The 22515-nt window shown below is 38.9% G+C and overlaps 1 protein-coding gene and 1 long non-coding RNA gene across 10 annotated transcripts in view; one reads left to right on the forward strand and one right to left on the reverse strand.

Moving 5' to 3' along the window:
* The window catches only part of SUPT3H (SPT3 homolog, SAGA and STAGA complex component), a 544169-nt gene that overhangs the window by 116371 nt on the left and 405283 nt on the right, over nucleotides 1–22515 (reverse strand). The window lies entirely within an intron of this gene.
* Nucleotides 9288–21428, forward strand: LOC111560466. Its single transcript, XR_002742292.2, has 3 exons — nucleotides 9288–9461; nucleotides 11023–11161; nucleotides 21289–21428. It is a non-coding gene; the product is annotated as an uncharacterized LOC111560466 (long non-coding RNA).

Consider the following 22515-nt stretch of genomic DNA (forward strand, 5'->3'; position numbering starts at 1 on the left):
ACCAGTACTACAATCTAGCAAAATATTCCCATAGAGGGGCATACATGGAAAAATCACTTTCGGAAGAATTATTCCTAACCTTTTCCAAGCACGCAACAATATTCTAAAATTTCATTGGAATGGCTCTTTAAAAAAGTAAGAGAGCATAGTTTCGCTAATCGTCATTCATTTCACTACCAAGAAGTTAACAGCCTTTCCTGGCTATTGTAAAACAAACTCAGAAGGCAGAATTCCATGCCAGATGAACTCATTTTCTTGGGTCCTACCTAAATGAAAACAGGGAAGCAGATAACCCTGCAGATGCAGTAGCCAGTATGATTCGTTTGCTTGTTCACTACCTTAACAAAACAGGCTCTGAGTATACATTTGTTAATTTAAATTTTCAGTGAGGAGCTCTCATTTCAATGAACATGAAACTGCTTGTGTGCTGGAAAAATATTTTCAGCAGTGACGATCACCATTTGCCCCTGTCTATACCAGTTTGAGGTATGAGGCTGGATTACTTACGCAGCATACAGTTTCATTTAAATTCTCCGCGTGCTTTCACTGAAGCATCCGTAAAGGTTAGAGAAACTATGTGCTGGCATATCTCTTGGCGGCTTCTCAAGACACATGACATTTATCTTTCTCCAGCGATACAGAATCACAGAGCATAACTTTGAAACCAAGATGAAAGTTTATCTGCTCTCACTTCCACCTTGGATTTTTTTAAAAAATCTTAACTTTGATTACTCTTAGAAGTCTTACCATTGAAACGCAAAGTCCTTTCTGCATGGACAAGGCGAAGTGCCAATAGCCACTACCAACTACCTCATGTTAAACAGGAATTGGTTGCTGAATTTGAAAACCGCAAATGGCACGGCGGGCAGTAGAATCCAGCAATGTGAAAACATGCAGATTGTGGGATGTGTATGCGTGTTCATGTATGTTGTGGTTCATCTGCAGAGTGACATGAAGAGATCAGTAAACACCACAGAATGCTGAAGAAACTTAGATGCCATATCCCCCACTCACTCTAGATAGAGAAGCGGAGGTTCAGGAAGGTTAAAGGGTTTACCTGGATTGCTGCAGTCAACCGGGTACCCAGCTGAGTGCTCACTGGCCTCCCTGGATCAGTTTGTAATTCAGTGGATCCTCCTACCCAGGAGTCAAGTGAGTCTCCTTCAAACCACCTGGTAGATTTTCCTTACCTCTGCACCCAAGTGCAAAGCTCACCATTTTGGGCCTAGAGTACTGCAACTCATTCCTGGCTGGTTCCCCCCAAATATTTTAACTCTCCCAACCCATCTGGGTACAGCAACTATAAATAAAAACATGGAGAAAAGGCCTTGGCACATAGCAAGACCTTACCATAGCAGGCCCTCCTCTATCCCCACACTGCTTTCATGCTTCTGCCTCATACACTCAAACAATGGCTCTCAGCAGATCACTCACTGCATCAAATTTAAGCTCAAATGCTGGGCTTCCAAATACAGCCACAATCTGGTTCATTCTTTATAGGCAGGCAATGTCCTCACTAAAACCTAACACCTTTGTGGTACTCAGGTCACCCTTTGTCACATCCGCCATGTTGCTGTCCCGTGCGCCTCCGCCATGACTGTGCTGTCCACCTCCCCCCTCTTCCACAGGGCATTTAGCTCCTTCCCCTTCCGCGTGGGCACCACCCTCCCTAGGAAGTTTTCCCAAAAGCTCCCAGGTCACACTGATCTCTCTCCCGGAACATTTGTTCTTCTAGACAGTATTACACCCCTGCACTTTCTATGTGCTCTACTTTTGTTTCCCCTCAAAGGTTGTAGCTGCGAGAACATATTTATTATTCACTGAAAAAAGCAAGCTGAAAACTGAATTGCACGTATCTTGATCCCGTTTATGATTAAAACACACACACGTGTGCAAACGTCTGGAAGCACATACATTATATTTTCGTAGTATTTATCCCTGGGGGTAGCATTGCCGGTGAGTTTTACTTTTTCAGTCACGCATTTCAGTATTGTTTTAACTTTTCCTTAGGTGAATTACAGTAAGAAAAAAACATTTTTAAAAACGAAGAGAATTTAAATGTAAAGAAATTCCTCTTGAGTTAACTTTGCTTGGCCTACTGGAGGTCATGAAGTAAATGTCCACACACAAAAATAATCAAAGCAGTTATTCAAGAGGCAGAAAATCACAGAGAAACAGCATAGGTGTGGATATATGTTCTCACAGAGTGAGTGTGAGCAAGAGGGAGAAAGGAGAATGTTACTGAATTAATTAGGGAGCCAACTCAAAATCCTGATTGTCTCTGAATTATACAACTGAATACAAATACAATGTATTTTCTATTTCATAGCCTGAAAAATGAAATTTTCCATTGGTGCTAACTTGTTCTTCCTGCATGATTTTCATAATACATCAATTTTGTGTGCCTAAGGTATTAAGAATATATTACAATAATCACGAGAAGTTTCTTAAAGAAGTAGCTATAGACTTAGGAGAACGTTCAAGGGACTTAAAAGGGATTTTGAGCTAAAAATAAGTGAGTAATTCCCAGTGAGTACAAAGCATCAGTGATTGAGAAATACACAAAAGGATATTTGTGACAGTAGTTCATAATAGAGTTGTTTCAAAATATTGAATTTTTAGGGGCGTTTATACTGTATGGGTCTAGATACATTAATTAATGTGACTATAGTTTTTTCTTTTCCGTATATTCTAAACTATCAAGAATGAGCATGAGTTGGTTATAAGGAAAATACAGTTGTTATTTAAATAGTGCTTTTAAAATCGGTTGAATGTTTACAATTTTTAAATCTGAATTTATTAAACTAGTAGTGAGGAAAATTACACACAATATATTATTTCCTATCCTGGGATAAAACGTGTGCTAAGAGACGTATTTTTTTCCCAATAACTTAGTAGCACACAACCACACAATTCCACGTTTAGCTGTAAAGCCTCATGCAGTGTTAGGACTAATTCTTACTAATGTTTCCCCCGAAACTGTAAACATGCTCTGTAATAACTAAGTTGGCAAATAATATAAAAAGCTATGTGAGTTTCTGCCCAAACTAGTTCTTTGAAGTAACAGAAGACTAACCTCTTTTTGTTTTTCTGATTGAGGATGCTGTAACCCTTTTTTGTGGCTTTTATGTGGCTGTACATCCAAAAGTGAACATACTAAATGAATACATACAAGCTCTTTAGTATCCTGAAGAACATTTCCTAAAAATTCTCATCGGTTTATGTACTATCCAGATGAGTCGACACGGCTTTAGAGTCTAGCAAATCTAGAAGGATATAGTTAAATATTTTGGCTATTTAGCTAAACTTTTAAGACACTGTCTGGAAAATGTGCATGTAAAGCCACTGTTGAACAAAACGTAGTTCATATTTTCTCTTTAACCTTGAGCTGGAGCTGCAGACCTTTCCATTTTCATTTAGCAAGATCAAATTCTCAAGCAGTCCAATGCACATATCGAATGGAGGCTGGCTTCGCTTACACAGTGGGAAAGTTTGGCACCTTTATAATAAAATCTTGTGAAGGAGGAAGCCTGTCAGTGCAACATGGCTCTCATGCTCTTCAAGGATACGTGGAACTCTACCAGAACAAGGAAGGGCCCTGCTTGGAATCTCCCTTTGTTGCTACTATATGATACATCTACGTTTTTTTGATAAGGACTTTTGCATGTGAAAATAAAATTTTTACCTTGTATTACTTCATCCATTAATTCTAAGTTCCATAGCTCTACCATTAAAATATATCTGGAATAAACCACTTTTCACCACTTTCCACTTCGCTGCTACTATTCTGGTCCAAGCGGTCATTATCATCACCTCCCCTGGATTACTGCAATAATCTCCTAATGGGTCTTCCTGCTCCCACTCGTCCTTCCCAACCCCTGCCAGTTTATTCGCCACACAACAGCCAGTGTGATCCTTTAAAAGATGAAAATCGGGTCATGCCATTTATGATTAAAACTGCCAGTGGTGTCTCATCCCCCCAGAATGAAAGTCAAAGTTCTCAGAATGGCCTGCATATCCCTACACAGTCTTGTTCCCTATTACCTGTCCGGTCTCATTTCCTATCACTCTCCTCCTCACTTACTCCACATTCCAGCCCACTCGCCTATCTGATGTTTCCCGCAAACGACAAACATATTCCCATCCAGGAGCCTGTGCATTTGCGACACCCCTGCTCTATCTTCACCCCACATCATTGGCTTGCTCACTCACTTCTTTGGGTCTCTGTTCACAGGCCCCCTTCTTAGAGAAGCTGTTGGTGACCACTATATATAAAACAGCAGCTCCTGGCAGGGTACTCTCTATTGCCTGGCTTCATTTTTCTTCATAGCTCTTACTATTTATCATCTGCCACAATGATAGATGTATTTCTTTGTGGCTTATCTGTTTCTCAACTAGAATACAAAGCTCCTCAATGGCAGAGATTATGCCTATTTCATTCACTGCTAACTCCCCAATGAGTTGGATACAGAGTAGGTGTTTCATAAACATTGGTGGAATTGAATATATATGTATACATGTGCATATATATGTATACATACGCATATATATACATATATATGCATATCATATGCATATATATATATACATAGATATACATATACATACATATATATACACATATATATATTCTTCCTACAGTCTATATATGGAAAGGTTAATATCTCTAAGGCAAGGTTTCTCAGTCCTGGCACTACTGACATTTTGGGCTGAATGATTCTGTGCTGTGGGGACTGTCCTGTGCACTGTAGGATGTTTAGGGAATCCCTGACTTTGACCCACTAGATGCCAACAGCTTCTGCCTGATACTTCCTGGGTTATGAAAACCAAGATGTCTCCAAATATTGCCAAATGTCCCCTACAGGGCAACATCACACCCAACTGAGAACCACTAGTCTAAGAGGAAGAAGACCTACCATTGGTTGCCTCCCTGCTACGTGTCATGTGCTGTGCTTGGTCATTAACATTATCTCTCTTAATTCTTCCAATAATCTCAATGGGCAGATATGATTATTTTTAAAATGAAGAAGCTATGGCTCAGATGTTAGGTAACTTGTCTAACACTGCACATCAAATAAGGTTGCTACAATCTCAAACCAGGTCTGTCTTACTCCAAAGTCTACGCTCTTTTTCCTATGAATCCTCACAAATGAAACTGCTGAAAGCAGAGATACTTTGATAGAGGCGAGGGAAGCGGATGTACAGTCTTCCAATTTTCCTTGCCTTCTGAAAGATATTCCTCAATGAAATAAAAACTGCAGAAATCTGTGCTCTCCTATTGTATCTGCCTTTCAAGGAACAAGCACTGTGCTTCTATATCTGGTTTTAGAACTGAGGCCATTTCGGACACGAGATTCCTAGGAGGACCATGATACTGAATGAACAACTAATCCCCACGCATCTGTCAGAGTGATCTTTTAAAAATGGAATTGTGTTGTGTCATTTGTATCAAATCCCTCTTTGGTTTTCATATCATGGACTGTTGCAAAAATGACAGGTTTATCTGAGAGGCATATATGAAAGAAAGAGTGCTCCTAAAATACAGATCACAACACACGCTGCTACTTCTAGCCCTCCTGACCCAGTGTGATAGGCCCTGCCCTCACCTCCCAAAAGAACCCTCCTCCCTATCCCAAGCCACACTATTGCTGCCAGAAACACTTAGGAGCAGCAGAACTACCTGCCTCAGTGATGGATCAGAACAACCAATTTAAAATCCTCTCACACTGTTGGTGGGAATGCAAACTGGTGCAGTCACTCTGGAAAACAGTGTGGAGGTTCCTCAAAAAATTAAAAATAGAACTACCCTATGACCCAGAAACAGCACTGCTAGGAATTTACCCAAGGGATACAGGAGTGCTGATGCATAGGGGCACATGTACCCCAATGTTTATAGCAGCACTTTCCACAAGAGCCAAATTATGGAAAGAGCCTAAATGTCCATCAACTGACGAATGGATAAAGAAGATGTGGCTTGTATATACACATGGAATACTACTTGGCAATGTGAAAGAATGAAATCATGCCATTTGTAGCAACGTGGATGGAACTGGAGGATATTATGCTAAGTGAAATAAGTCAGGCAGAAACAGACAGATACCATATGTTTTCACTCATATGTGGATCCTGAGAAACTTAACAGAAGACCATGGAGGAAGGGAAGGGGGAAAAAAAAAGTTACAGAGAGAGAGGGAGGCAAACCATAAGAGACTTAAATACTGAGAACAAACTGGGGGTTGATGGGGGGGGTGGGAGGAGAGGGGAAAGTGGGTGACGGGCATTGAGGAGGGCACCTGTTGGGATGAGCACTGGGTGTTGTATGGAAACCAATTTGTCAATAAATTGTATTTAATAAAAAATAAATAAAATATAAAAAAATCTAGATACAAAAAAATAAACTCTTCATTATCTATAATTTATGTTGATACTCCTCAGCTCTCAGTTCAGAAGATATTTTAAAAATTGGCAATTCACATAGTAAACCTTAATCATTCTAACTAAGAAGGTAGCTTAGCAAGATGGTCAAATTATTCATTTAGGAATCTTCCATTGAAGAAAAATACTGCTGTAAACAAACTCTGAAATAAAGGGGGACAGCAAAAAAACATGTTTTAACAGTAAATCTGAATCACGCCATGTTTTAAAAATTCATAAAGGAGAAAGATGAAATGATGAAAAGATGAATAATGGGATCTCTTACATTATGCACCAGTGAAGAAATGAAGTCACCCATCGATGGAAAATTCTCAAGGGACTATATTATAGAGGAAAAATAGGCTTTTACAACTGGGTACCATCTGAGTTAAGATTAGAAACAAAGAAAACCAAATTAAATTGTTTATTCCTTACAGAGAATGCCCTTAATCATTTTACAGCTGAAGTTTCTTTTCTCATAACTGGCTGAGTTGTTTTCGTGAGTCAGAAATGAACAAGTTCATCAATAGAAGTCTGCCACAGAGACTGATCTAGCTGAAAGCACGAGTTAACACAAAACAAAGAAAGAAAATGATTTCCTGAGTATGCCAAGTTTTAATCACTGAAAAAAAAAAAAAAGCCAGCAATGGACTTGACCAAATATGGCTACAATGCCATTCAGTAATCATAGCTATTGAAATTGCTTTTGTTTCCAACGTAATAAATGAAAATTTCTAAATGGTTAACAGGAAAAAGCAGGAATGTCTACACGTTCAGAAAATTAAGGTCTATTTTCCATTTTTATCTTTAAAAAGTCTACCCAATGAATTTAAAAAAGAAACAAAACCAGAAATCATCTCGGAAGTAACTGTGCTTTCAAAATCTTTGAAAAAAGTACTAGAGGGAGGGACTTCTCTCCTAAAGCAGCCCTGTTTGTACTTGGATTCAGTATTTCAAGCAGCCTGAACACTATGACAGCCTCTTGGGCTTCAAAGAATGCAGAATAGCGAAATCCCTTGGAATCATAAATGTAAAACCTATAATTATGGTTATTTAACAAAATGGTTTCTGTTAAGATATTTGATGATGAAATTCCCATCCTCAGATGTCAGTGCCCAAATTTTAATCAGTCTTTACTCATAAGTAAATGTATTCTAACTGTTATTTGATTAAATGTCAGTGGCCATTAGGCCCAGCTCTGAAGTAAGAAGGCTTACAGAAGGCATGCCACAGAGGGTGTGGAATGGATTATGTAGAAAGACGCAGAAAGGAGAATTGCTTTTAGTAACTTCGTGATGTGAGGCAGTGTTTCACCTTAAAGTAACCACAAAAACTTTAAAGAGGCAAAGGACAACAGAAGGGAAGACCAGAGGTGGTAAAGTGGGTGAAGTCAAGGGAGGAAGAATCACAGCACAGACGGAACAGCAGCACTTTGGAGTCTTATGTACATTGCCTTACTTGTTGGCCCTCTCTGCAACCCTAAGGGGTAGGAAGATCGGCTATTATCAACATCTTCCTTTTGTAGACAAAGAAGCTAAAGCTTGCTGACTCTGTGGCTTTTTAAGAAAACTTACTTTGAAATCAGTTTAATTTACATAAAATTTGCAAAATTAGCGCAGAGACTTCTGTGTACTCTTCACCCAGCCTCACCACCCCCAACCTCTCCTGATCCTTTCTGATCTGAGAAGCTCTGCAGGGTCGGTCATATGTTTAGTGCTTGGATGAGTTTTTGTGGCTTTTCATCAAGGCAGGACATATTGCTAGAACGATTTAAGATATCTCCTCCAAACCAGTGTTCTTTTCACTGTATCACTGACTCCTAAAACAAAACTCCTTACTTACCTATGACATTTTCTTTCTGACTGTAGACAGGATTACCCAAGTTTTACCCAAGTAGAATTACCCAAAGGGTACAACTGTACATTACTACTACATGTTACAATTCTAGATGCCTATAAAATATGCAATAATCTAGAATATTCTACCTGAAATGTTCTTTAGTGGCTCTAGTAAGAAACGGGTTTCGTTTTTACAGAACTGAAAGCCCTAAAACTTGAACTATGTGCAGTTTGACAAGATCTAGAAATGCATCCCAACATGAACAAATTAATAAGTGGACAAGTATTCCAGAATTACTTTGCACAGTGACTTCTTAAGAAACATGCTCCATTTTCAGACTCATTTTCCTGGAGGAGAGCAGTTAGTGTTAGATAGATAGCCCGATAACTTGATCGTTCATATATGCTGTAAATTCCTTCACTGGTTCTGACTGCAGTCATTATGAAAGTAAGGTTGTATCTAAACTCTATTCCATTTGTATGTCTATCTATACGAATTTAGCTGTAGTGTACATTTTTATAGAGAAGATTTTGTTCAAGATAGCTACAACTCGTGAGTGCTGGGCACTGAGCTAGGTCCATTACATTTGCTACCACAAATCCTTTCCAACAGTTCTGTGATGCAGGTCCCGCTGAACAATCTGAGACTTGGAAACATTTAGTAATTTGTCCAGGGTAACAAGGATACCCTGCACAAGGTAAGGGATGGAACTGTAATTAGATCTGTCTGAGCCCAAAGCCAATGCTCTGTTTATAATACCATGCAGTCTAAAGAGAACATTGGAAAGAAGACAGGTATACCACAGTTTAGTAAAAGATAAAAAATACTTTTGTCAGCCTATAATAAAGACTTTATCATCTTTTGTGATGACTGACACCCTTGATTAGGATAATGACGCCAGGGGAACAAACAGTTGGGCTTAACACTTGAGGATATGTATAATGTAGTGTGCGTGTGTGTATATGTGTGTGTGCGCACACATGCACATCTGTTGCTAGGTTGTAGCTTTTAAGAGGGAGAACATTATTGTGACATAAGCATGATCTCATCTGTCTGGGAAGATCATCATCTTTCAAAGGCTAAGAAAGAAGGAGGCTCCACGTGGGTGGAGCAGGGTGAGGGGAGAACAGAGTTTAATTAGCTGGTCAGAGCAGTCTAGTAGCCTGACGGTCATGGAAAAACAGGTTTCATAACCAGACTGCCCACAGGTAGGTGAATTAAAAAAACACCACATAGGGAACACTGAAATGAATGATGAAAATACGATCTTGTTAAAATAACAAATTAAAATTCTTCATAGCTCGAAATCCATCCTCTTAGAATTCTTTAATACTGGTGCTTTGCTGGTACATTTACGATATGATGAAATAAACTATAATTTGATTTATATACAACTTTTAAGTGATACTCCTACTGCACCACGTCAGGTATCCCATAAGTATAGTTAAATGAAGCACGCCTGGCTACTTTACATGCCCTCCTTTGCGTAGTATTCTTTAGAGGGCAGAGAAAAACACAGCCCAGATGGTACTTATTTTCTATAGCACAGCATTTTAATTTCTTAAGTACCACGATGGATATTTTGATTAACAACAACAACAGCACAAAGCTAAAATCAAATCTTTTTTCCTATTTTAAGAGACAGGAAATCTACTAATAAATGCTGAGTGATTTCTTCAATCTTTTGATGTTGGGAAGTTTAGATAAACGAAACTCTTTAAATAATAGGAGACTGAGACTGAAACACATTAAGACATTAACACTCATCCTGTAAATATCATAGCTCTTTGACAATCATAGCCACATGACACAGTATTTCTTCAATATAAAATAAGAGACTTATTTTGTCAATTGCCCGAGAAATAACTGACAAGAAGGAAAAAATTAACGTCCTATGTAAAAGGCCTTAGCTTTGTCCATAGTGGAGCTCTGGAACGGTCCGTGAGAGCCCAACCAGAGGGCCTGTGTTAGAGGGCTTAGACAAGCCACCTTTTTAACAGCTTCCTTGCCAGAGCAAAAGTGATGAGTTTACATGACAGCTAAGAATTATCTGCTCTCATGATGAGGCACAAAGAAATTTTATGGGGCGCCTGGGTGGCTCAGTCGGTTGAACGTCCGACTTCGGCCCAGGTCATGATCTCGCGGCTCGCGAGTTCGAGCCCCGCGTTGGGCTCTGTGCTGACAGCTCAGAGCCTGGAGCCTGCTTTGGATTCTGTATCTCCCTCTTTCTCTGCCCCTCTCTCACTCATGCTGTCTCTCAAAAATAAATACACGTTAACGAAAATAAAAATAAATTAAAAAAAAAATTCTGCTTCACAACTTACGAGTTCACTTCACTGGCACAGCCCAGACACTATATGGGAGAACCTGAATTTCTACTAGCATCAGGCAAAACAGTGTCCAGTCACTGCTACGTGGACTAGAAATGTCAAATGCTGTCCATTTCCAACTTCTAAGGAAAACAATTTTTATAGCAGACCAGGCCTATCCTAAGACACTAATTACTTTCTAGAAGTTTATTCTCAATTTTATCAACCTGGGGTCTCAGTCACAAGTTTTACTAGTTTAAATATTTTTAGCTGAATGCAATTTGATCCCAAATTATAGTTAGTGTAAGCAAGATAAAAGTGTATTTTTCTTCACGTAAATGAATTCTGGAGAGGAGTAGTTCAGGCTTGATATAATTACTGGTTGAAGTCACCAGGGCCTCAGTCTCCTCCAGTTTCTGCTCAGACATTTTTCTAAGCTGTGTTTTTTTTTTCTTTCCAGTTTTAAAAGTTATCTATTCCTTTTATTGAGATATCGTTGACATCTAACAATGTGCAGACTGTGGCTTTGTCTTCATGAGTCAGAATGGCTTCTAAAGCTCCAGATATTACCTCTGCATAAAGTGGTCAAATGTAGGAAGGTAAGAAAAAAAGTGAATGCACTTCTGTTTTCAGAAAACTAACACGGTAGTTACAATACTTCCGTTTACATTTTACTGGCCGTATCTCAGTCATACGATCAAATCCAGCTGCAAGTTAAGAAGAGGAACGTGCTACTGTGGCTGTGTGGCAACACGACCAGCTACAAATCAGTTTTATTACAAAGGAAGAAGAGAAAGGATATTGGGTGGTAAGGAGCTGTCTCTATCATGTTGGTATATGATATTACATTTACGTGATCCATCATATTGATTTCCAGACCTGATTTTTACTGCTCGTAAGAGCTGAGGCTTAAGAGTAAGGATTCTCTCCCATCACATCACTCGCCAACATTTTTTAAAAAATGCATTTTACACATTTTTTAACTTCATGGAGCGCTTCCAGGAGGTAAGTCAAACCAATAGCCAAGAATATTAAGCCAACTCCAAAATGACTGAGGTGCTCTAGGAAGAAACTGGTTTAGTTGCATTTAATCCCTCCATATGTTAGGGTCAGCACAACCATCAGTGAAGGTGAGTGACATTAAGATGGACTTGGCAAATGACTCACTCCAGTGGGCGCTTAACTGCCTTGCCAATGTTAGTCTATGCACTTCGCATGAAAGCTGGCTGGCAGGCTGGGAACTACTTTTGATCTGTTGTCTACTAACCTTTTACTGGAATCCTAGATACAGCCAATGAAAAGCCACCGATCTCAAACTTCATCCAAGAAAGAAAAGATGATTAAAGTAGACTGGGGTGGGGAGGGCTGAAGTGATCCCAAGTACGAGGAACTTGAAAGTAACAGAGGGTATCTTCAGCACTGGATATAAGTCAGCAAAGGGTGAATTTTCATGAAGAGGCAGGCCATCATATCTGAAAAACGCCTCTTCACTTTTTGATGAAAAACTTAAAATTGCAAAAAATGCAAATGCTGCAAGCGTCTCAAGAGGTTCTACATTTATACACCATTTTATCTTGGTGAGAAAGATACAAACAAAAAGCAAGGAAGATGGCATTCAAGATCTATCTGACACACGGACAGGGTACGTTATAGGGCTAATACAATTTCAACTCAATCTCTCTATATTCAAAATCAACAGTGCTGAACAGGAACAACTGAGTTTCCATCCTAAACGTACAGCTCTGAAATGTTCTTCCGTGATCATGAGGGCCATTCTGTATCATCAGAGGAAGACTAGAGTGCCTTGTGAAGAGCATGCTGACCTGGGCTCAGGAGACCTGCACTTTAGGTCTTGGTTTTGCCTCTATCACAGGAAGGGAATCTCTGGGTTGGGCTGCCTCCTCTGACTGCGGCTGAGTTCTCCCTTCTTGAATATGGCTCTGGTGTTCTGAGGTTCTGTGTGTATCCTGTATCGTAGGGAGGGCTTGAAATGTGTAGAAATATGTCAGAGCCATGGGTCCTAATGATTGAGGAGACCGGACAACCTGTTCAAGTCCACGATGGAAATCAGCCTCAGTCTATTTGCAATGATTCCGATCTAGGAGAAATGCCATTGGGAGAAGCCAGTGGGTTACTAACTTCTGGAAAACAGCCAGATATTTCAAAACCGTAAAAATGTGTGTGAACTATTTCACCCTCAGCAGTGATGCAGCCATTTAACCCGCTGCATCGACTTTACCCATGACTCCCATGTCTCACACAGAAGGGCACTGGATTTAGAAAGTGAGGAGGCCATGTGAAACTGAACAGAAGAGATAAGTAAGAATCTGCACTTTCATAATACATGCAGAAAGAAAGAAGAATTCCAGGTACTTTTTTTTTTCCTGGGAAGTTCAAGGGTAGGAAGATCACTATCACTAGGTCTTCAAACACCTCCCCCTCAACATGCTCCTTTCTGTAGTGAATTAGGTCTAATACAAGAAACCTAACAAGATACACGAATGAACTCTGCAAAAAGTACAAACAGCTGTGCAATTCATATGGAAGCTGAATATCTGTCTTTTAACAATAAGTAGGAAATATGCTGAAAGCTATTAGCAAACAGTTTTTTTTTCTAGAAAAGAATATCTAAGAGACTGTAATATTCAAAGGCATGTAAATGTTCTTCAAAAATAAGAGCAAAATGTTCAAATGGTTGTCTGGGTCAGATAAACATCGATGAGCAGAAGAAAAGGGAAATCTTATCATCAAATAATGTTAGTTACTTGTAAGTCACCATAGCCCAATACCTTTCCACTGTACTAGTCTACACAGAGTCACTAGTAAAACTAGACATTCTCCAGTACAAGAAAAGTCTTCGGTATTCTGATTATGAGGAAATAACAGTGAGGCTCCAAAAACGTAGGTAAATTTAGGAGACATATTTTTAACTTCCTTTAAGTGAGTTAATTTCTATTTTTCCAACAACAAAGGCAGGGGTTACCTTCAGTAGGTAGGAAGGTAAGCATACCTTTGCATATTCCTTAAGAGAGGCATATCCTGTGCCATTAACTGAAAAGATTAAAAAAAAACACCCTACTAAGTCCCTATTAAAAAGAAATCAGATTCGGTATGCTTGTGACACTTTAAAGAGCATATTATGTGAGAAAACAAAATAAACATTTAACCTGGCAAATGAAAATGGATTTGGAGTTTCAACATATTTGGCAGACTGGTAGAATTAAATTCAAGTCAAGTCTGCAGAGAAACTAATATAGTATTTAAATATTTGCTTAAGTAATGCAGTTTTTGAAATAACATATTTGAAGACATGTTTTTGTTGAAATGTTTTACAGTTTTAGCAAGGATATTTTTTGAGAGGAAAAGCTTGACTGAAGCACATTTTACTTTCTCTCTTTGTCATTCTGTGAACGTTAGTGGGATTTCTGGATTCACTCTCTCATGAGCCATTTTCCTTTAAGTCTCAGATAACTGTGAAACAGCTCCTGCAGCTTTTAAAAAGCAACTGGATTTGGATTATGAGAATAATTCTTGAAGGAAAATACCGATGGTCTCAAGATCAACTCCAGCATATTTGTGGGCATGCTAGGAACGATGAGCGAATGGATGGATGAATGGGCCGGGGCAGTAAGCGGTTCAGGCACTGTCTACCTGCTCTGGCTGCCCCATCGCTGCCCCATCGCCGCCAGGCTACCCTGCCGGCCTCCTCTTTAGAGTGATGCAGCGTGTTCCTGCCCTCCGGCCACTCTGCCAGGTCTACGCCTGGACACCCAGCACAAGCTGGGTCGATCAGGGCCCACTTCCAGAGATTCGAAACTGGTAATCCAGAGAACCGGGTCTCTTTCTCTTTAGGGGAAGAAACTCACTTGCCAGCACCTGCTCTGGCAGCATGTTAGCTACCAATAAAAAGACAGTTCAACAGGGAGAGAAAAATTAAGCCCACGTATTGAGGGAAGCAGAGACCAGAAAGAGAAAGAAAAAACTGATTTTATTGGCGTCTGAGCCGTAGTTCCTGAGGCCCAGCTGTATTTCTATCCTTAGGTTGCTTAGAAGATGCACATCCTTACAACATGAGAAATGTGTCTATTTGTAGGGTTAACTAGTTCTCTAAACAACATAGCAAACAAATTTGAATCAATGTTTTATAAATTTAGCTTGTCATCCCTCGTCTTTATATGAATCCGTCATCTTTCTACAGAGTGTGTACAATCACAGAAAGAATAGTGGTGACTCCTGTGGAAGTGTAACTCCCATGACAACTTTGCTTCATTACCCTGAAAACAAAGACCTCTTTCCTGCAGGCAGCCAACACTTCTCTTATTCAAATAGATTATCTATATCATTAATTGACCATTAGGACATTGCCTAGTTTGCACATAAATTATATGAAGGCCTAAATACAATCATCAAGTCCTTTAATCAAGAGAAAATACCTTCCTAAATAACCTTATAAAAAAGCAGGCGGAGGTACCGAATTTTTACTCAGTCTTGGTTCCTAAAATCAGTAGTTTGCCATTTCCAGAGAAAATAAATTGATAAAAGAATTTCTACAGATGACAAGCAGTTCTGGGTCGTTGAAAATTTGTGAACATGTAGAGATTCACGTTTAAAACTAAATTATAGAAAACTCCCAAGTCATAAATAGATCTTAAAAGTTTGTTTTAAATTAAAAATACATCTTCTCATAGAAATACTATCTTACATGGTGGCTGATGTCTCATGTAATCTAAAAAAGCTCTTTAACCCATATGCATCTGGATTATACTCAGTTTATGGAAGGCTCCAAAGGGGAAATTAAGTAAAAGAATTTTGCCCCTTCCCATATGCACCAAAATTCTGAAAACCCAAAGTTGGTGTTTGATAAGTTCTCACATTATTTCTGAAATCTCAACTTCCTAGAATCTCTCTCTTGCATTTGCTTTCCCACAAGCATACAATAATAGAGCATATCACTTAATGTTCTCTATTCTTCAAATTTCTCTAAGGTTCAAAAGTACTTTACTCCTTGGAAACCAAAATTGTTTACAGAAAGTCCCTTTCAGCTAATGATTAAGATGTAAGAAATCTGATTCACATCAATATGTAATAACTGAGTGTCCTTGGCCCTTCATGTGTTTTTAAAAGTTTTGAAAGAAGACACAGTTTTATCGACTATGTTTTTGAAAATTGTGGATTTAAGATAACAATGATTCACATTTGAGAAACAAGTATGAGAAATCCAGTATCTTTTCTAATGTGTGATTCTGCTCAGCAATTACCCGAGAAGCAAAAATAAAGCAAAGTATCTTTATCAGCCTTGACATCAGGGAGGCTAGTAACTATATACAATCAAACTCAAGGGTTTTTTTTTTTTTTTCCAGATAAACATCACTACTTCTCTCCTACTTTGCTTTTCCAGATAGTCCACACACCCATTTTCCTTCCTAGCACTTACATTTTTTAAACTGTGATCCTAGGCTAGGCATAATCTCCATGCTTCGAGGTCCTCTGTCTGCAAAGGCCGGGGGCGGGGGGTGGATAATAGAACCTACTCCATGGGTAGACTGTGACATGAGATCATGTATACGTTAGGGTTTAGAACAGTGTCTGACATGTAGTAAGTCCTATACAGGACTCTGTTATCATTACTATTATGTCTATTTCTCTGGTGGATCAAATATTCTGTCAAGGAAATAACTATATTATGAATCTCATACCAGACCCCCAGATAAAGTACAGTAGCAAGCACCTAGTGGGTAATCAGAGCGTATTTATCAAATGAAAAAATACTAATTTATTTGGAAGGTTGATAAATTGAGACACATAGGTTTAAGTTTCCTTAGAATTTAAAAATAGCCACTGAAGTCTTTAAATGATGGTAGGCTCTGAAATTACAAATTAAAGACAAAGAAAATGGGCAGGGAAGCATAAAAGACAGAATCATAAAATAAAATCATATGGGCTATGTCAATAAATGCAAATAGGGTCATCTCATTAATTGAAACAAATTAAAGAAAAAAATCTTAAGATTTGGGGCAAAACTCAAAATCCCATTATATATATATACTGTTAATAACAGTTGCATCCAAACCAAACAGATCAAGAAGACTGAAAGGAAAGATAAACAAAGTTAGAACAAGCATAGGTATGAATCAAAACAGGAGAGCCAGTTTCTACTGATGAAGGGTCCAGCAACAACGAAGAAAAAGTCTTAAATTTCTGCCTCCTAATTTGGGAGAACTGGTTTACATACAGCAAAAATGGCTAGAAACTGAAGGAGGTATTTACAGAAACATCCCAGCAGTGAACAGCTTACTTTTTAAAAAAAAAAATTTTTTTTTTAACGTTTATTTATTTTTGAGACAGAGACAGAGCATGAACGGGGGAGGGGCAGAGAAAGAGGGAGACACAGAATCGGAAGCAGGCTCCAGGCTCTGAGCCGTCAGCCCAGAGCCCGACGCGGGGATCGACCGTGAGATCATGACCTGAGCTGAAGTCCGACACTTAACCGACTGAGCCACCCAGGCGCCTGCCCAGAACAGCTTACTTTTAATATGCCTCTGGGTTTGTAATTGATTAAAGAGAGAAAACAAACGGGGGGGGGGGGTGGCCCAAACGACCATTTGGGATGTGAAAGAAATCCTGGAACACCTATTTAGACTTATTTTTAATTAAAGAAAACAGAACACGTTTTACATGGCCTGACACTGCTACCCTAAATCGGCCCATATGCCCCAGAGTTACACGTGGTGAATAAAACATCCTGAAGGAGGGCAGTGCTCGCACACGGACGGGCTGATTGCAGTGCAGTCACGAGCAGGGTCTGTTCAGGGCAAGGATGGTGTGGTTGGTGTCACCTCACTTGGTACAGGAGGACATCTTCACTGTGCCAGTTAAAAAAAAAAAAGACCACCGACAGCAGATTCTATGCAACATTTTGAATTGAGATGCAGAATGAACATAGAGGTCTTTTGCATCACCCAAAGTCTCGCAGGCTACCTCTGAGCAGAGGAAGTTGAAAGTTATAGAACTCGAAGACAAATTAATGCTTTTGTCCCTTTAGAGTCTAAGAGTTATAAATCTGCTGAACTTTTCTCGTGGCCACTGGATGCTAGCAGATATTTAAAGTGAAAAACCACAACTTATGTATCCCTCTAAAGGCAAAAGCAGTAAAAATAGAAAGGTTTTCCAAATGATGAAACATCTATGATTTACAGAGGTTTGGAAATGTTTTCATTATTATTAACTTTTTTTTGTTAATATCGCTATATTTATAGAGCACCTGCTATGGCTCTATTGTGGGCACTGCAGTGAAAAAAAAAAAAGACAATGTTCTTTGACCTCCTGGAGCTTACATTCCAGTTGGGGGGGGGGAGACAAATAATAAACATATAAAAGAGACTGATAACTGCTATGAACAAAATATAGTAGGGGAAGTGGACAGAGAAGGATGGGATGGGAGAGGGATTCCTCTTGTCTTCGTCTGCTCAGCCTGCCATAACAAAATGCCACACATTTGGTGGCTTAAACAACAGAAATCTACTTCTCATAGTTCTGGAGGCTGTAAGTCCTAGATCAAGATGTTACCACGGTCAGGTTCTGGTGTGGACTCTCTTCCTGGCCTGCAGACAGCTGCCTTCTCACAGTGTCCTCACGTGGCAGAGTTTTCTGGCGTCTGTTCCTTTTCTTACAAGTGCACTAGTCCTATTATGAAGGCCTTGCCTATGACCTCACTACACCTGATTATCTCCCAAAGGCCCCATTTCCAAATAGTGTCACATTAGAGGGTTTCCACATATGTTTTTTTTTTTAATTAAATTTTTTTTTCAACATTTATTTATTTTTGGGACAGAGAGAGACAGAGCATGAACGGGGGAGGGGCAGAGAGAGAGGGAGACACAGAGTCGGAAACAGGCTCCAGGCTCTGAGCCATCAGCCCAGAGCCCGACGCGGGGCTCGAACTCACGGACCGCGAGATCGTGACTTGGCTGGAGTCGGACGCTTAACCGACTGCGCCACCCAGGCGCCCCACCACATACGTTTTTATGAGGGGACACAATTCAGTCTGCAGCATCTCTCTGTTGCAAGGTTGGGGTGGGTCTCTGTGGTGACGTGAGATGTGAGCAGAGTTCTGAGGGAGAGGAGAGGGCTAGGGAACAGTACGCGACAAAGTCTGCGAGAGGCAATGCGTTTGCCCGGTTGAGAGCCACTGAGAGCAAACATCTGGAGAAAGATGGACGACTGATCAATGTATCTGGCAACAGTGGAGGCTATTGTGACCTTAACAAGAGCCATTTACATAGGATGGTGGGGATGAAAATGTGATTCAAGTGGGTTCTAGAGAGAATGGGAGGAGAACAAATGCAATCTCTTTTGAGAAGTCCTACAGTAAAGGAGGACAAAAAAGTAGCTGGAAGGGTTTCTGTCTGTGTTGAGGCAGGGAAAATCACAGCACTTTGCTGTTGGATAGAAATGAATGAAGCGTATCGGGTTGTGGTAGGACTTGCGGAAGCACTCCTCTCACTGCTCCCCTTTTTGCAGGGAGACAGGAAGTGGGTTTACCAGCTGAGCAAGGACAAGAGGGTTGCTAGAGGTCTTCTGCAACAGAAGTTTAAACAGTTATTAAGGTCAGTGGCAGAATGGATGCACTATGGATTCTCTAAAATTGCCAGGCAGCACTAAGGCCAATTTGAGGTTCTTAGTTGGCAATTTGAAGCGATAATAGTTAGCTTGATTGTGTTTTCCTTCAGTCATGTTCTGCTGCTGGGGAACAGGCATAATATGTAGCTATAAAATAAGCAAAGAATTGGATTTAACCAGGATTGGGCTTTTGCTAGGGCAGGTGTAAGTGCGAGCTCTAAGTGTGAATAAAATCCTAGTGTTAAAACAATCTACTAATATATCTAACCAAGTCTCAAATTTTTACTGATGAAGGTTCTGTGATCAAAAAGAGTTTGCAGACTAATGATAAAAAGGAAGTGAATACTATTAATAATGACGATGTAATAGACACATAAGTGTCTCCCTGTTCTGTCCATGGATCAGTTACAAAAGGTCACCACATATTAAAACACCAAGTAAATTCTAATAAATTCCCAAGGCTAAAATAATATCTCTAAATATATTTGACTGCTATGCAATAAAGTAACTAAAACACCTAATAGGGTCACAAACAAAATATTCAGCCACTTGGAACATATATCTATTTATTTTAAATATTCTCCTATATAAATTAGGCCAAAGAGCAACTCAAAAGTATATTGAATATTAATAGTTACATATCAATACATGGTATAATATATTAATAAATATTAATATTAATATATTTACAAAATAGTATTTAAATAATAGATGTAATAGACATTTTTTAAACCCTATGGAGTATATCAAAAGCTATGCTAAGAAACATTACAAATTTAATATTTCCATGGTCAAAATTTTTTCTGTTAAAAATAGCAATGAACACATTTGAGTTATAAATAAAGCTTTTGTTCAATTATTTCTTCAGCATTGTACCTAGAAATGCAATTTCTGGATCAAAGGACATACAGGTTTGTTTTTTCTTTTCATGTGTTTGACAGAGTCACACTTTTCTCCCAAAAGCTGTATCATCTTATGTTTCCGCTGATATACGAGATAGTGAACTTCTCCACAACCAAGTAAACACTGAAAAACTCTTGGTACAACTTAAACAAAATATATTTTTCTAGCTGAAATGAAATATGATTTTTCCCCCTAGCTTTGGTTTGTTTTTTCCTTGGGCGGGGGGTGTGGGGGTGGAAGCAAGGGAAGGGTGGAGATGAGATTCAACATTAAAATGCATTACAAATGATAAATTTTCTCACAGCTGTCTCTTGCCACAGAGGATCCATAGTTCTTTCAGTAACTCCCCAATATAATCAACTGGCCTACAGTCATTTGTAAGCACCCAAGTCCCACACAAGTAACTGGAATGATTTAAAAGAATACCACGAGAAGAATTTTTTAGAAGAATTTATGAGTTTGAGATGACTGATATCCCAAAGAAATAATATCCAGGCAACCAAGATAACTCATCACTCCTTGGTTATAATATATTAAAAAACCTTCACCACGAGTTTTTACGATTCACAGGAAAGGTTTAAGCAATATTTAATTATACAAATAATGTACTACAATTCATACTTCAAAACCATATAATGGATTATCAGTAAGAACTGCTTAAGATAATGAAGAACATTCCCCCAAATTTTACTGGAGGCATTTCTGCTTTCACAGACAGTAATAATTGCCTTATTAGGCTATCTTATTTTTTTCTATTGATGAAAAACTCGTTGTAGGAAGACAAGGAACAAGTCTTCCGAGCCTCAAATATCCTCCCCACTAAACCCAGATGGGTAAGAGGAACTCCACACAGAGCTACTACCTAGGAAAAAAGATTGCATTTTTTTCTTCTTTTTTTCCCCTTTTCCTTCATCTATTTGTCTCTTCCTCCCTCCCCATCTTCCTCACCCGCTCCAGTCTCCCCCCTCCCTCGGGTAACTTCCACAGATACAGCAAAGGAATACAATAGTATTTTTTGGAGATAGTTGTGGACGTACCGAATTTTGGTAAAAAGAGTCTAATTTTGAATTATTTAAAAGCTCTTAAGTTATTTAAGAGCTTTTATACAATAAGGTGCTTTTTTCAAAATAAGAACAATTACGCCAGTGATTTTAGATTTTTCTATAGTGTGTTTTCCCAAAAGTGTTCACTTTTGTACTTACAGCTTTTCCATACTTGAGAACAGGTCAAGAAACCCATTATCAATGACCGTCTTCTGTCTGAGGTGCCGAACAACTACAAAACCTCGATGCCCTTTCTTCAGGGACTTTTAAAAGTAACATTTAATAAATACTTTAAAATGCCCCAAATTGTTAATACTTATTACTTTAAAAATCATGCTTAAAACAGCTTATTACATGGCCATATTAACTGTGGGTATATGGCTAAATATTACCCTTTGTAACTGAGTATAAGAGCCACAGTAGTGATGGTTATTAATAAATTATTAATTCAATAACCCCGTAGTTTATAAATGCCATACATGAGGCAGGTTAAACTCAAAAGTAATTTTTGTGAATATGGTGATTTATTGGTAACCTGTTCCTTAGTGTTAGAAGAACTAAGTGAAACAACACTTTCCTGTTGTGTGAAGTACATATGAGTGGAGATGCAAAATTTTCATGCCACAAAAAATTCAACAGTAACTTAAGGCACCTGAAAATTCAAATTGCCCTCTAAGTACCAATCAGCCAATAACTACAAGAATTATCCAGAAGAGGTATTTCATGGATCAGAGAAGTAAGTATGTTATTATGTAAAGATGCTAAATCATAAAATCTTACAACTGCAGCAAATACACGAGAAAAGGTATGGAACATTTATTGTCAAATGTTCTGACTTGGCCACAAGGTGGAATGGACCAATGGTCACAGATGGTGTTGGTCCTTTTGAAAGAAAATCAACTGATTGAACTGGAATTGATGCTCAGTGTCAGCTTGTAGACAAATTTGGGACACAGCAGAGATCAATGCCAAAGCAGTATGGTTAGAAGAATTTCTATAGCTAAAACTGGAAAAGCCACTATTATAATTTGAACAGAAAGTTATCTGACCAATGAAATCCATTAATAACTAGAAAGCACCTGAAGGAGATTTGTTAGAGAACTCCTGATATGAAAAGTTCATAGAGGTACATAACTAATTATGATATCCTGTTTGAATCCTATGTGAGTCAAAAATGACTGGTTTTATATACCTGGAAACTACATTCTTTAAAAATTTTTAAGGTTTTATTTATTTTTGAGAGAGCGAGAGAAAGAAAGAAAGCGAGCAAGTGGGGGAGGAGCAGAGAGAGAGAGAGAGAGATTGAGAGAGACAGAATCCGAAGCAGGCTTCAGCCTCTGAGCTGTCAGCACAAAGCCCAATGCGGGGCTTGAACCCACAAACTGCGA

The sequence above is a fragment of the Felis catus genome, chromosome B2, assembly GCF_018350175.1.
Source record: "Felis catus isolate Fca126 chromosome B2, F.catus_Fca126_mat1.0, whole genome shotgun sequence".
In the NCBI taxonomy this organism is placed as follows: Eukaryota; Metazoa; Chordata; class Mammalia; order Carnivora; family Felidae; genus Felis; species Felis catus.